This window comes from Benincasa hispida, chromosome 11 (assembly GCF_027475165.1).
Source record: "Benincasa hispida cultivar pf3 chromosome 11, pf3_genome.v1.1, whole genome shotgun sequence".
In the NCBI taxonomy this organism is placed as follows: Eukaryota; Viridiplantae; Streptophyta; class Magnoliopsida; order Cucurbitales; family Cucurbitaceae; genus Benincasa; species Benincasa hispida.
The window spans coordinates 19,349,773-19,365,411 of record NC_143488.1 but is presented as its reverse complement, the minus strand read 5'-3'; positions in this window follow the sequence as shown (position 1 = coordinate 19,365,411).

Here is a 15,639-nt window from a genome sequence, read left to right as displayed (position 1 = left end):
AATTTACAAACTACGAGTTTTAGGACATAAAATCCAATAGTTCGTCCGTGTCGTCCATCATCTAAATCGAACCAGTCCTTCGTCCATCGACTGTCGCCGTTTGTCCATCGTTTGCTATTCGTCGTCTGTCGTCCATCGTCTGTTCATCCTTCAATCTTCAAGGCAGTTGGTTGTCGTTTGTTGGAAACTACTTTTGGTGAGTTAAATTTTGACTCTTAGATTTGTTCGTTGTATATATTATATTTTATATCCTTGTTGTTACATTCCATATCTATCATAATGGATGTTTAGTATCATAAATTTCACATAGTTAAGAAATTGTTTTCAATTAACTTTTGATAATTCATTATGATTGTATGGACATAAGTGTTAAAACTTTGGTAATAAATTAATTAATTTCCACATGAAGAATTTTGTAAATTAATTTAGCATTAATCTCCTTTTGGCATTAAATTTGGTGAATAGGGGCTTGTGCTTTAGACCCTCCCCCAATTTCTTTTGCTATGTTATTGTCCTAGAGCTTTGTTGATAAGGTGTTTGTGACTTTTATTGAAATTTGTTTCGATGTTAATTAATGAGTTTTGTTTAGTTTTCTTGTTGAAATTTATTTTCCGTTAATGAAAATGACATTTTCAGTTTAGATTGATATATATATATATATATATATATATATATATATAACTTTTTATTTATTTATTATTATTATTTATAAGGCATAGCTTTGCTCAAAGAAAGTAGGGCTTGGCTACATTTTACCTTGAATGGAAAGATGATGTGATGAGATTTTATTCCCCATTCTCTTTATTCATGAACCACCATCTATTAAACCCTAGCACAATTTGATCTTTATACTATTCATTATCTAAATAATACAGGTTATTGTTTTGGATTACAAGTTGGTCAGAAAAGATTTATTTTTAAGGATGAATAAAGAATGGATCAAACTTAGGAATAATTTATCAGTGGAGTATAGAAAAAGAGTATCCCAGTGTTTAGATGTGGCGAAGTTTCATGTTAATGATTTCATATCAATAAGATGTCCATGCAAGAATTGTATGAATTCAATGTGGGAAAAATTAGATGTTGTGGAGCGACATCTATTAACATATGAAATATCTCATTCATACTGTGAATGGGTATATCATGGAGAGTTAGTTAACTTATCTAGAGGTTTTGAAAGTCATACAACTCTTTCAATACACAATGTTGAAGCAAATAGTATAGAGGACAATGATGTTGAAGAAAATGAAACGTTGAATCTTATAAACGATCTACAAGTTTCAATTGAAAACAAAGATGCAAATGAAGAAGGGATTGAGAATGAAATGTCTTGTAATGGTCAAGAAATATATACCACGAACTTATTCAAGGATTTAATGACCGAAGCATGTAATGAACTATACCCTGATTGTTCCCAATTTTCATCCTTGAACTTTTTAGTGAAGTTGATGCATATCAAAGTTCTCAATGGCTGGAGTAACAAATCGTTTGACATGTTACTAGAATTATTAAAAGCAACATTTCCAACTGTCACCACTATACCTACTTCCTTTTATGAAGCTAAGCAAAAATTGTGTGACTTAGACCTAGGTTATGAGTCTATTCATGCATACAGATACGATTGTGTATTGTACTGGAACCAATTTTCAAATTTGCAACTATGCCCCCGTTTGTGGTGAGTCTCGGTACAAATTTAATGATTGCAAGGGTAAAAATATACCACATAAGGTATTACGTCATTTTCCATTGATACCAAGATTAAAATGATTGTTTGCATCAAAAGAAGACGCTTCTGACATGAGATGACACAAAGATAAGCGAATTGAAATGGAAGATGTATTACGACATCCAACTGATGCAGATAGGTGGAAACATTTTGATCGTGAATTTCCTCATTTCAATTTAGATCACCGACATGTTCGTTTGGGATTACCTTCAGATGGGTTCAATCCGTTTGGAAATATGAGTACTTCGTATAGTATGTGACTTGTGGTGATAATCCCTTATAATTTGCCACATTGGAAATGCATGAAGGAAACAAACATCTTTATGTCTTTGCTCATACCTGGTCCAAAATCTCCTGGAAAGGAAATTGATGTTTACTTACAGCCGTTGATTAAAGATTTGGAAGAATTATGGACTATTGGTGTGTGAACTTATGATTTTATTATTAGTGAGTTTTTTCAACTATATGCGACCTTATTGTGGACTATTAATGACTTCCCTACGTATACTGACTTATCTGGGTGGAGTACAAAAGGTTATCAAGCATGTCCCATATAGAAAGAAGATAATTCTTCCTTCGGGATAAGAGAATCATAGTTATCTTCTAGAGAATCATAGTTGTGCCAAAGTAGGTAACATGATGGAAAAGTTGAATGTAGACCTCCTTTAGTCGTAATGAGTGGAGAAAAGATCTTACAACAAATAAATATGTTGAACTTTCCTGTGCTTAGAAAACATCCATTGAAGCAAGATAAGAAAAAACAAATTTTAAGTTGGACGAAGAAAAGTATTTTTTTCCAACTTCCATATTGGTCTAAACTATTGTTACGACATAAACTGGATGTAATGCATATTGGAAAAAAAAACATATGCGACAACTTAGTAAGCACATTGTTAAATATTGGAGGAAAAACAAAGGATATAACAAACGCTTGGTTAGACCTATAGGATTTGACGATAAGAAAGGACTTACACTTGATACAGTTCGATAGCAGATTTATAAAGCCACATGCAGTGTAGACATTAACTAATAATGAACAGATTTCGTTTTGTAAGTATTTGAAATCAATAAAATTTCCTGATGGATTTGTGTCTAATATATCACGATGTGTGAATAATAAAGATGGAAAAATATCGAGGTTGAAAACACACGACTGCCATGTTTTGCTTCATAGACTACTCCCTATTGATATTTGAGCATACCTATCGAAGAACGTATTCATTGATATTGTTGAATTGTGTGCATTCTTTCATGACTCATGTGTAAAAACAATACGTGCAAATGATTTGAACTGACTACAAGTATACATCATAGTCATACTTTGTAAGTTGGAGAAAATATTTCCACCTACCTTCTTCGATGTAATGGTACACCTTGTGTTCATCTACCATATGAAACTAAAGTGGTGGTCCAGTTAGTTACAGTTGGATGTATCCTGTTGAATGAAGTTTACGAACATTAAAAAAATTTGTTCGGAACAAAGCACACTTGAGAGGTCGATAGTGGAAACATATGTAATGAATGAATCATGGAACTTTTGCTTACAATATCTAAATGGGATTGAAATGAGATTCAATAGAGATGAATGAAATGATAATAATAGTCCCGATCATGTGATATTTGGTCAATTTGAATTATTTAGGCAGAGGGTACGACCATTAGGGGCGTCAACTTTATGGACACTATCGACAGAGTAAAAGCGTATCGCACATTGGTACATTCTCAACAATTGTAAAGAAATATCAGATTATCGCAAGTACGTTTCAAATTTTATAATTTTCTAAGTTCTAATATAAATTCTTTGATATAACTTTCTAATGATAAATTTTAGGCGACACTTAAGGTTCATTTATCGTGAGGCTCAAAGTGCCTCTGACTTATTATATATAAGACATCAACACAAATTTTTCGATTGGTTTAGATCTCAGGTATACATAGTATTGGAAGTTGAGAGATTATTCATTTTTTATAGTCATTTTTAACGAATAATGAATTATCAGGTTCTACAACTGTGCGAGAGAGACGATCTCTCTGATGATTTCTTTTCACTTGCAATGGGACCTTCATCTGAGGTGCACTCTTACATGGATGCATTGTTAATAAGGTATGATTTCACATTGTAGAGTGTGATAATCGTTGAGATATACAAAATAGTGGAGTCCTAGTGGCCAGGGAGATCAGTGGGAATAGAAATGTGGATAACAAAATCTACGGTGTCATAGACGAAATATTAGATTTCCAATATGTGAATAGAAGGCATGTTTTTATGTTCAAGTATAGATAGTTTGACATAGATAACAACAAAAGTAATAGGACACATGGATTTAGGAAACAAATCGATCAACACATCGTGTTTTTGGTATGTTGATGAGCCTTTCATCTTTGCTATCCAAGCACAAGTCTTTTACCTCAACGACATAAAATATGGTAGCAATTGGAAAGTTGTTCAAGTAGTCTAAAATAAGCGAATATGGATGTACCAGAAGTGGAGGATGTTAAAAATGAACTACTAGATTTACTAGAAATTGTCGATGGAGTTCGAGTAGATGAAACCATTGAGGAGGTTACTTTATACAGAGTCGACATTGAACCTACAGTTGTGGAACGATCAATTATTCGACATGTTGATGATGACTACATAAATGATGATTTAGATGACGATAATGACTAATCATGTATCTACTCAATTCTCTTTCTCTGTTTACATATATTTAATATTGATTTTATATTGTTTGGTCTTTTTTGTGTTTGGATAGATACGATGTCAACCCCTAATAGGCAACATGCATTTCCAGTATGATATCTTACTTTTGTTGATGTTTCAAAAGAATTTGTAGAACTGGCTAAGAGTAATTGTTGGTAAGTTTATAAGTTTGTTCTTTTGGATTGTCGTAAAGATCATATATGCTAATTATTCCTTAATTCTTTGCACAATTCATGCTTGATTTATCTGATCAACCACTTAATAATTTTATTGAACATCAAGTGAAAAACTCATTTAAAGAATTTAGATCAGATTTGCCTAAACATTACAGGAAATGTAGCAACCCTTAGCAAGCACGTGCCAACCCGCCTACCTTTCTTAAGAATAGACCAGAAGATTAACAGTTTTTGTGTGACTACTTCAAGAGTGAAGAATTTCAGGTTATAATAATTGAGGGCATGTATCATTTACTTCATTTACTATTATAGAATGTCTTTTTAATCTTTTTTTTGTTTGAAACTAGGAAATTTTGGAGATGAACAGGAAGAATAAAGAGAAATTATTGTTTGACCACGTAGGTGGATCAAAGTCATTCCTGCAAATTCAATATGAGCTTAAGGAAAAACAAGGTTGAGAAGTAGGACGTGTTGACCTATTTAAAGAAACACACTCTAAAGGTGGCAAGTTCATGAATCAGGCAGCTGAAGATGCATATGTAATCTATTTTGTTTTATTTTCATTTTATTTTTCACTTATAAGTTTAGTCATTCATACTTATACACTTCATTAATATGTGCAGAATCAAGTGTTAGAATTATAATCCAACCCCACTCCAGAAGGTTCCCAACCACTAACAGGAATCAAAATTTGTGAGACGGTTTTGGGTAGACGACCCCATCATGTAAAAGGCCTAGGTTAGGGCCCTAAACCTGAGTCAAGAAGGAGTAGCAACTCATCGAGTTCTTTATATACTCAGAGAATGGAAAGTAGGGAGGTGAGGGAATTGAAAGCCAATTTCGAATAGTCTCAATCGAGGATTAAGGAACTTAAAGATGTTAAAAAACAAATGAGAGATGATCATTCAAGACAAATGGAAGAAATAAAAAAAAATGATTGAAGATATGATACGATCACAGAGAGAAGGGTCATCCAATTAGGTATGATTACTTCATTATCTGGTTTTCTAATATATTGCTATCCTGCAGTTATGGTAGCAAAATAGTTATGTTTTACTAATAACTTTATGATAATGAAATGTTGGCTATCCTGCAGTTATGATAACTAAACAACTAGATTTTGATGTTGTGTGAGATGTGTGGGGTAGGTTGAGATTACTTATACTTGTTTTGGAGTTCAACTTGGAGTTTTTTGTTTGTTTGTGGAAGTTTATGAATTTTGAATGTTGTGTGGGATGTGTGGGATGAATTGGGATGGGTGTGAAATTTTATGATTTTTGAATATTTGTGGAAGTTTATGAATTTATGAATTTTTTGTTTCTTTTGGAGTTCAACTTGTGGTTTTTATGTGTTTATGGAGGTTTCAAGTTGAGAATATGTAGTCCTGGAAGTTTGTTCATTTTCTTCGTTTTGTAGGATTGTAAGATTCATCTAATGACTTTTGTTTGATTGTGAAAGTTTGTGAATTTTGAATGTTGTTTGGGATGAGTTAAGATTAGTTATTCTTTTGGAGTTTAACTTGTGGTCTTTGTGTGGTTGTGAAGGTTTTAGGTTGAATACATGTAGTCTTGGAAGTGTGTTGATTTTCTTTGTTTTGTAAAATTGTTACTTTTATTTATTTATTTATTTTTATTTTTTTTAAGGATTGTAGGATTTTCTTTGTTTTATATGATTTGTAGGATTCACCTTATGGTTTTTGTTTTCTTGTAGGAAGCTGTTTGGAGATGATGTTGAAAATGTTGTTGAAGATACTATGTTTGAGATCATGTGTTGGAGACGTTGTTTTCATATTCTTTCTTGTATGTATTTGTGAAGACATATTTCTTTTGTAAACCAATTTACCTACTTTTCTCTATTTTATGTAATAAAGAATACTGTGGACTTTGTTCATTTTCTTTATTTCTCATGTGAGTATTTTTTTAGTTTCTTAATAATGTTATATAGGTTATTCAGATCAAATTAAAAATTAAAAATTAAAAATTAAAAATTAAAAAAAAAAAGACTATCTATGGTGAAAAATGTCGAGAGTTTCTCTACCAGCCGTAAAGAGTTTAAACTTAGATTTTGAATTTCTGAAATTAAACTTTCGACAGTTTACCAGCCGTTGGGAGCTCGAAGAACTCCCAATGGTATGTGTTTCCGTGTCAGGAGTTGTACTCCCTACGGACATATCCCGACCAAACTCCCGACGCATTTTTTTTTACCATTTTTCAGAGATTTGAAGCATCGGGAAAGAGGTGTTTTCTTGTAGTGACACCATACGAGTTATGGAGAAGGCATAAAGGCAGTTTACGCCACTCCAGAATTTGGGGATGCCTAATGCATGTATTAGTGTAGAAGCTAAAGAAACTTGAATGACATTCAAAAGTATGCCTATTATTAGGATACCTCAAAGAAACAAAAGATAGTCTATTTTATAATCATTCAGATGATAAAGTGTTTGTATCAATAAACGCTACATTTTTAGAAAAATACTATATAAAGAATCATCAACCTTGCAGTAAGTTAGTTGAGTGAAATTACCAAAGAACTATAGATAGATCAATAAAAGTTGTTGATCAGGCTGGTCCTTCAACAAGAGTTGTAAGTGAAACTGGTCCATCACATCCTTCTCAAGAGTTGAAAGTGCCTCGATGCAGTGGGAGGGTTGTTCAACAGCCTGACCGATACATGGTTTGACAGAAACTCAGGTCATCATACCTGATGATGTCTTAGAGGATCCATTGACCTTTAAACAGGCAATGGAAGATGTAGATCGAGACTAGTGGATAAAAGCCATGGACCTCGAAATGGAGTCTATGTACTTCAATTCAGTTTGGGAACTTATAGATCAACCAGATGGGGTAAAATCTATTTGTTGCAAATGGATCTACTAGAGAAAATGAGACAAGGCTTGTGAGGTACAGACCTACAAATCTATACTCGTGGCAAAAGGGTTTACCTAAATAAAAGGGGTGGACTATGAAAAAACCTTCTCTCCAGTTGCCATGATTAGTCTATTAGAATATTCTTATCCATTGCTACCTTTTATAATCATGAGATATGGCAAATGGATGTCAAGACAATCTTTCTAAATGGCTATCTTGAAAAGAGTATCTATGTGTCTTAACCAAAGGGGTTCATTGTACAGGGTCAAGAGCAAAATGTTTGCAAGCTTAAAAGATCCATTTATGGGTTGAAACAAGCATCTCGATCCTAGAATACAAGATTTGATATTGTGATAAAATCTTATGACTTTGAACAGAATGTTGACGAACCTTGTGTATACAAGAAATTTGTCAACAAGACTGTAGCTTTTCTGATATTATATGTTGATGATATCCTACTCATTAGGAATGAGGAAGGATTTCTTGTTGACATTAATGGATGACTAGCAATGCAATTCCAAATGAAAGATTTGAGAGATGCAAAATATGTTCTTGGAATCCAAATAGTTCGAAATCACAAGAACAAAACCTTAGCATTATCTCAAGCATCTTATATTAACAATATGTTGTTTAGATATAAGATGTAAAATTCCAAGAGGGGTATATTACCTTTCAGACATGAAATTCATCTGTCTAAGGATCAATGTCATAAGACACCTCAAGATGTTAAAGCTATGAAACAAATTCTTTATGCATCAGTACTTGGGAGTTTGATGTATACTATTTTGTGTACATGCCCAGACATATGCTATGCAGTTGGAATAGTCAGCAGATTTTAGTCTAATCTTGGATATGATTATTGGACTATCGTTAAAAACATCCTCAAGTATCTTCGAAGAACGAGGGACTATAGGCTTGTGTATGCTGCTAAGGATTTGATCCTTACTGAATACACTAATCTTGATTTTATGATTGATTTGGATTCTAGGAAATCTACTTCGGGATCAGTATTCATTCCGAATGGAGGAACTGTAGTATGGAGGATTATAAAGCAAAGTTGTATTGTTGACTTCACCATGGAAGCGGAGTATGTAGCTGCATGTGAAGCAGCGAAAAAAGCAGTATGGCTAAGGAAGTTCTTGACCGATTTGGAAGTGATTCCAAATATGCATTTGCCTATCACTCTCCATTGTGATAACAGTGGAGCAGTTGCAAATTCAAAACAATCGATAAGCCATAAGCACGGGAAGCACATCGAGCGCAAGTACCACCATCTCATCAGGGAGATAGTACACCGAGGAGACGTGATCACGCAAATAGCCTCAGAAGACAATTTAGCTGATCCAGGCTAAAGTGTTTGAGGGTCACCTAGTTTCACTAGGACTACGAGATTCATAAATCTAAGGCAACTGGGAGAATTCATGGGTATCTGATGCCCTAGTTTATTGTATTTATATTTATTCTCTCATACTCAACATTGTATATATTTGTATATATGTAAACCCACTGGAGTTCTAGTCCAAGTGGGAGTTTGTTGGGTTGTATGTCCTAAAACTCGAAGTTTGTAATCTTTAACCATGTTCTATTTGCAATAAAGTTGTTATTGAGCTATATTCAATAAAGTTGTTATTGAACATGTAAATTGTACTTGTAAAGCCTAAATCCAATAAACTAACAAACTCTTACTACAACATGAATACTTAAACTTATAAAAAGATAAAAGAGAATCAAGTTTGAGTATATAGCTAAAAGATACTATGGATATGACATGTTTTGTATTTGATACAAACGATGTGGTCCCAAAATCGTTCATGTGGAGACATGCGAGTTGGGGTATTCTATGAGAAAGATGTTTGATGACCTAAGGTGACTCGATCTCAATCCTAATTTAACTATGTACTTCTGTTTATTCGGGATTATCCTTTAATTTGTAATGATGAGAGTGGCTCAACACCGCTGCTCAATAAGCCTCCCATTTTAGGGGTAAAGCCAGGTAGATAGCTGGGGACATCGTCCTGCAAGATAGAATTCACTCTTACCCGCTTTAGGGATAGCAGATAGGTTGTTCCCTTAAATACTGACTCCTAGTCTTGAACAAAGGGCCCCACCCTCTCTCTCACTGAGAGGGACTCAGTTTATTGGTAGGACCATAAATCAATTGTTTATTAGTGAATTAGTGGAGACTTAAGGAACAAGATGTATTACAGGGGTAAAATGATAATTTTGACTTGGCTTTAAATATGAACAACCTGTGAAGGATCGACTTACTGATCATGGTTAAATCAGATGAGCAAAAATATATCTAAAGTGACGAGAGTGCAACTATTGAGGTTTAGTGGAGTGACCTAATAGTTAACGAATATTGGTTAATTCAATTAAAAGAGTTTAGCTAATTAATCTCAGATTGTTAGAGCTCATGATCTGTAGGTCAATTAGATTCTTCTACTAGCTCATAAACAGACTAAAATTTAAAATAGTGTGATGAGAGAATTTGAAACCTTCAAATTCAAATTATGAGAATTATTAATTATATGCGATATAGCTAAACGTTTAATTATTGAATTAAACAAAATTGAAAAGTTGACAAATATTTATATATGATTTAAATATTATATACATTAACAGGGATTCATATTAAGAATTGGTGTTTAATTAATTAAAATTGTTTAATATTAAATTAATTTAATAATTAGAATTGTTTAATTCTATAGAGAAATATCTCAAAAGACCAATAGACGGACAGAAAAAAACTAATTCTTTGGTACAACTAAGAAACATGAGGAAGTTAGGGAGAAGATCTCTCCCATTCACATATAACTCTAGTTTGTTATAACTAATTTATTAAATTCATTATTTATTTAGTTAATAAATTAAACCAAATTTAATTTTATTTAATTAAATAAAAAGAAATTTATTTAATTTAAAAATAAATTAAATCAAAATTTAATTTATTAAAATAAATCAAATAATTATTAATTAATCAAATTAATTAATAATAATTAAATATCTCTTATTTAATTAAATGTGCATTAGAATCATATTCTAATACATCTCTCTCATAACTTATAGTTTTAATTCAATTAATTAAATTAAATTAAATAATCAATTAATTAATCATTAAATTAAATATCACATATTTAATTTAATCTTATAATAGAATCACATTCAATTATTTTTCTATCATATTATCTATAGTTTTAATGTGAATTCTATTCATATTAAATTTAATATTTGAAATCCTTCAAATATTTAATTCTCCCATTAAATTAATTTTTGAATCAAAATTCAAAATAAGTTTATATTATAAAGTTTAATTAAAATATAAACCTTATATTATAATGTATCACCATACATTATATTTTTTCCATTATAAATTTTAACATTTTAAGTTATTTTAATTACCTCAATACCCTTTATAGCTACCAGTGGGACCTAATGGAGTTACGGATCAAAAGTTCCAACGATATGAGATTAATTGGCTAAACTTATTAACTAAGTTAATCAATATTCGTTAATTGTGGATACACTCCACTATAGACCCACTGTTGCACTCTTCTCACTGCAAATATATTTCTGTGTCCATAAATATTGACCAATAATAACAAGTTAGTCCTTCACGATTGTTCGTAACACCAATTGGGTTAAATTAACGTTTTACCCCTAGATTACCTCTACATCCTAAAGTACCGGTGCTCCTCTAATGAACATCCTATTTGTGGTCCAACCATCAAACAGAAACTCCTCTCGGGCTAGTGAGAGGGTAGAACCTTTTGTTCAAGTCTCAGAGCCACCTCTTAAGGGAACACTCATCTACTTACCCTAAAGTCAGGAAGGGGTGAATTCTATCTCGTGAAATTATGTTCCTAGCTCTCTACTCGGTCTTGTCCCCAAAATGTTTGGCTTATTGAGTCGGCAAACTGACCATTCTCACCCATACAAATCAAAGGACAATCCCTAATGAATAGGATTCCATAACTCACTCAGGATTAAAACTAAGTTGCCTAGGTCATCCTAGTGAAATAGAAACCTGACTAATCAATGGAATTACATCTAGTGATTACTTTTTCTTAGTCCGGACTTATGCAAACTCATTGCATAGGATATCTCCACTCGCATGTCCCCTACACGAGTGCGTTGAGCATTGCATTTGTATCAAATACAAACTGGGTCGTATCTGTAGTGTCACCAGGATAAGGTACCCAACCTTATCCATATACTATAGATCCTTTAGGTTGTATCTTGAACACTGATCCTCGTATGCCTCCACATACAGTTCAAGACCCATACAACGTTCTAAGATGTCAGTTTATTGGATTAGGATTATTTAGGTAAGATAAATACAAGATAAGCAATAACTATTTATTGTAATAAACATTGATAACACTTTATTAATGATCGGTCAAATGTTACATTTACTATCTACGAGTTTTAGGGCATAAACCCAACATGTTGATACATTATAATATAAAGTTTGATGAGAGAAATAAGTATTTGAATATGATTAAAATATTAATTATATGAATATGATTCATATAAAACACTATAGGTTAAAATTAATGGGAATATGATTCATATTAAAATGGTAAGTTACATGAGAGAATACAAACTATAAGTTATATTATATGTGATACAATAGTGAACTCGTATTAAAGAGATCCTTGAGCGGAAGCGGATCGTCCAAATTCTATTAATTATTGAAAACATAATTTACAGTATACATACAATAAATATGCATTTACCATAAATTACAGCATGCTTTTTACAAAAAAAAAAAAAAAAAAAAAAAAAAGTTCAAGATACATTACCCTTGAAGAGCCTTTCTTCATGAAATTCCCTCGAAAAGTCATGAGCCTCGAACAGAAACCATAACTCTTGAAGACCTTCTTCAAGATATCTCGAACAGTAACATGGACACTACCACAAAGAGCCTTTGGTATTCTCAAGGTGAGAACCCAAGAGTGATGGACTCTGACTATTTTGGTCAGTAGAGAAAATTTAAGGTGGAGGAGGAAGTAGATTGAAAGTTCTCTCACAAACAAGAACACATAACGATTCTGTAACTCTCAATCGTTTTGCAAATTGCAACGTTCAAGCGTAGAGGAAGAAAAAACCTTTTCTTTTATTCTTCTTGCCACAAAATCAATAACCACCCCACGTGGTTGGAGAGAAAAGAGGGAAGTTATTATTCAAATAATAAAATAATATGAATAAATATGATAACTAACTTATCATATTATATTCATATTAAATTATATGTTATATCAATTATAACATATAACCTACAGTTTAATATTGTATCTCATACAATATAAATCATAGTTTCTTTTCTCTATTTTATGACATTTAATATAAATCATATTTATATTAAATTTAACAACTATGAATCATATTCATAGAATATATATTTGAATCTCATTCAAATATTTATTTCCTCCCATTAAACCACAATGTATCAAATACATTATGATAATTATATCATATATAATTGAAATAAATTAATTATATTATAAATAATTAAATCCCTTTTATTAATTTGAATAATTCAAATTAATCCAAAAACTGATTCTCAACAAAATTCTTTTAAGCACCAAGGGGATCTTATGGACCTGTAGCTTGAAGCTCTAACGATACATGAATAATTAATTAAACTCTTTAATTACATTATTCACCATCCGTTAACTGTCGGGCACTCCACTAAAGACCGACAGCTGCACTCTTCATACTACATATATATTTTCGTGTCCATTGGATATAATCAATCAACAATACGATGACCCTTCACAAATTGTTCATAAGTACAGTTAGACCAAATTACCGTTTTGCCCCTGTAGTTACATCTAACTCCTTAAGTACCACCGATTCCTCTAATGAACAATAGATCATAGTCCTATTATGACTAAACCCCTCTCGAGCCAAGAGAGGGTGTGGCACCACATTGTTCAAGACCTAGAATCAACCCTTAAGGGAGCAATTTATCTACTTACCCCTACTTCGGGGAATGAGTGAATTTCATCTTGTGTAGCTGTGCTTCTAGCTCCCCAATCAGACGAATCTCCAAAATGGTAAGCTTGTTGAGTCGACGATCTGGTCACTTTCACCCATACAAATCAAAGGACTGCCCTCATAGGCAGGAGTTCATAACTCACTTAGGATTCAGGTCATGTTATCTATAGTCATCCTAGTGAAATGTAAGTCTCTATTATGAACGATGTTATATAATGAGACTAAATAGTTCGTGGTCCGGTCTTATACAAACTCCTCTGTATAGAATATCCCCATTCGTATGTCTAATACATGAATGATCAGGATCAGATCATTTGTAGCACTTTACAACAATTGTAACAACTATAAAGTGGGAATACTCGTAGTGTCACCAGGACAAGGTACCTAGCCTTATTCATCTACTACAGACCATATAGGTTATCATTTAAGCATGATCCACATATATGTCCCCACATACATATTTAAGTTACAATGATAACCTTGGATGTTAGTTTATTGGTTTGTGGTTAATGCAACTAAAATATCACATATTTTATAGACAAAGTGAATAAAATATCATAAATTATTAATCACATAAAGAGTTTGTTCAGGTTTACAAACTACAAGACTCTACGAGATTTAGGGCATCAACCTTAACAAATAGAAGCTATAAATTATATATTATATGAGGTATAATATATTATTCAATTTTGATAATATCGAATTAGTTAATGTTATTAATTGCATTTTGAAAGTTAACTCCTAGGGAGTTATTTTCAAGTTATGGAATAACTCTCTCACTTCTCTAAAAAACGTGATAGACAGAGGAGTAGTTGACATTTTTAGGTGAAACTCATTTTTTGGGCAGAAGAGTTCTCTCCAACTTGATCTTTATCCCTCTGCATCTTTCTTGAGAGATCTCTCATTCCTTCACAAAAATTAAATAGCAAGCCCACCAAACTCTGCTTGTTTCTCACCTTGAGAATGACAAAGTAATTCTTGTGGTGTTGTCCCTGTGTTATTGTGTTCATGAACAAGTGTTGGTGAGAAGCAAGAAGAGTTCGTGATCTTGTTGTTAGAGAGGGAATTCGAGAAGAAACGATTCTTCAAGGGTTAGTATGCCTTTTCTCTTTTCTTCTCTGAATTTTACAATAGAAATGTATGCTTAAGGTTGTATGTTTATCATGTTCCTATCTTCTCTGTTTCTTGTTAAGTTTCCAAAATGAAAATCTTAGACATGAGTACGATCAATCGCTTTCTCTTCGAGAATTCCATTCCTTCAGAACAAACATGCTAGAATGAAATATGCATAAATCAATCCAAGGAAACACTCAAATTAGCTTTTACAATTCATCATTATATCAAAACCCTAATTCCCCATTTGTTTCACAGGTTTTTCCTATGGGATTTTAGGCAGACATTTAATATCCCTCTGTCTCACAGAATTCCACTTTTTAAAACACATGATGGAATTTTAAAACCCATCTGACATGAGTTTTTTAATACCATATAAAAGTGTGCAATTTTTATGTCTGGGTGATGAATAGTAAAAATATAGCTTAATTAATTAATTAATTAATATCAAGTATTCATTACTATTAATTTTAATTAATTATTAGATATAAATATATTATTTAGACTTAATAAATTTCAACTAATATCTTTACCATTATACCATTAATATTTTATGTTGTCTTAACTATTTAATATAAAATATTATTGTTAATTATCAATACTCTAATTAATTAATTAAATTATTTTTAGAAATTTAATTATGTTTAATTAAAAATTATCTATTTATTTTTATTTTATTAATTAAATAATTAATAAACATAATAATAAATTAACTAATGTTAAAATTAATTAATCTCTTATATTTAGTTAAGTAATTATGTACTTTTAGTTTTTGTACACAAATTATTGGATTGAACACAAATATTTAACTTCCAGATATTAATTATCCTGCACATTCAAACACAGACATTAATTATCCCTGAATTTTAAAACTCATACATTCAAATCCTATATTTAATATTTGTACCCATGAAACAATATCTGTGATTCAAACGGCCCCTAAGAATAAAGAACTTAATCACTCATGGTTAGAGGCCTACAGGACAGATATAGACAATCTGAAATATATCCAAAAACAAAGAAATAAAAGACAAGAGAAAGAAAGAAAAA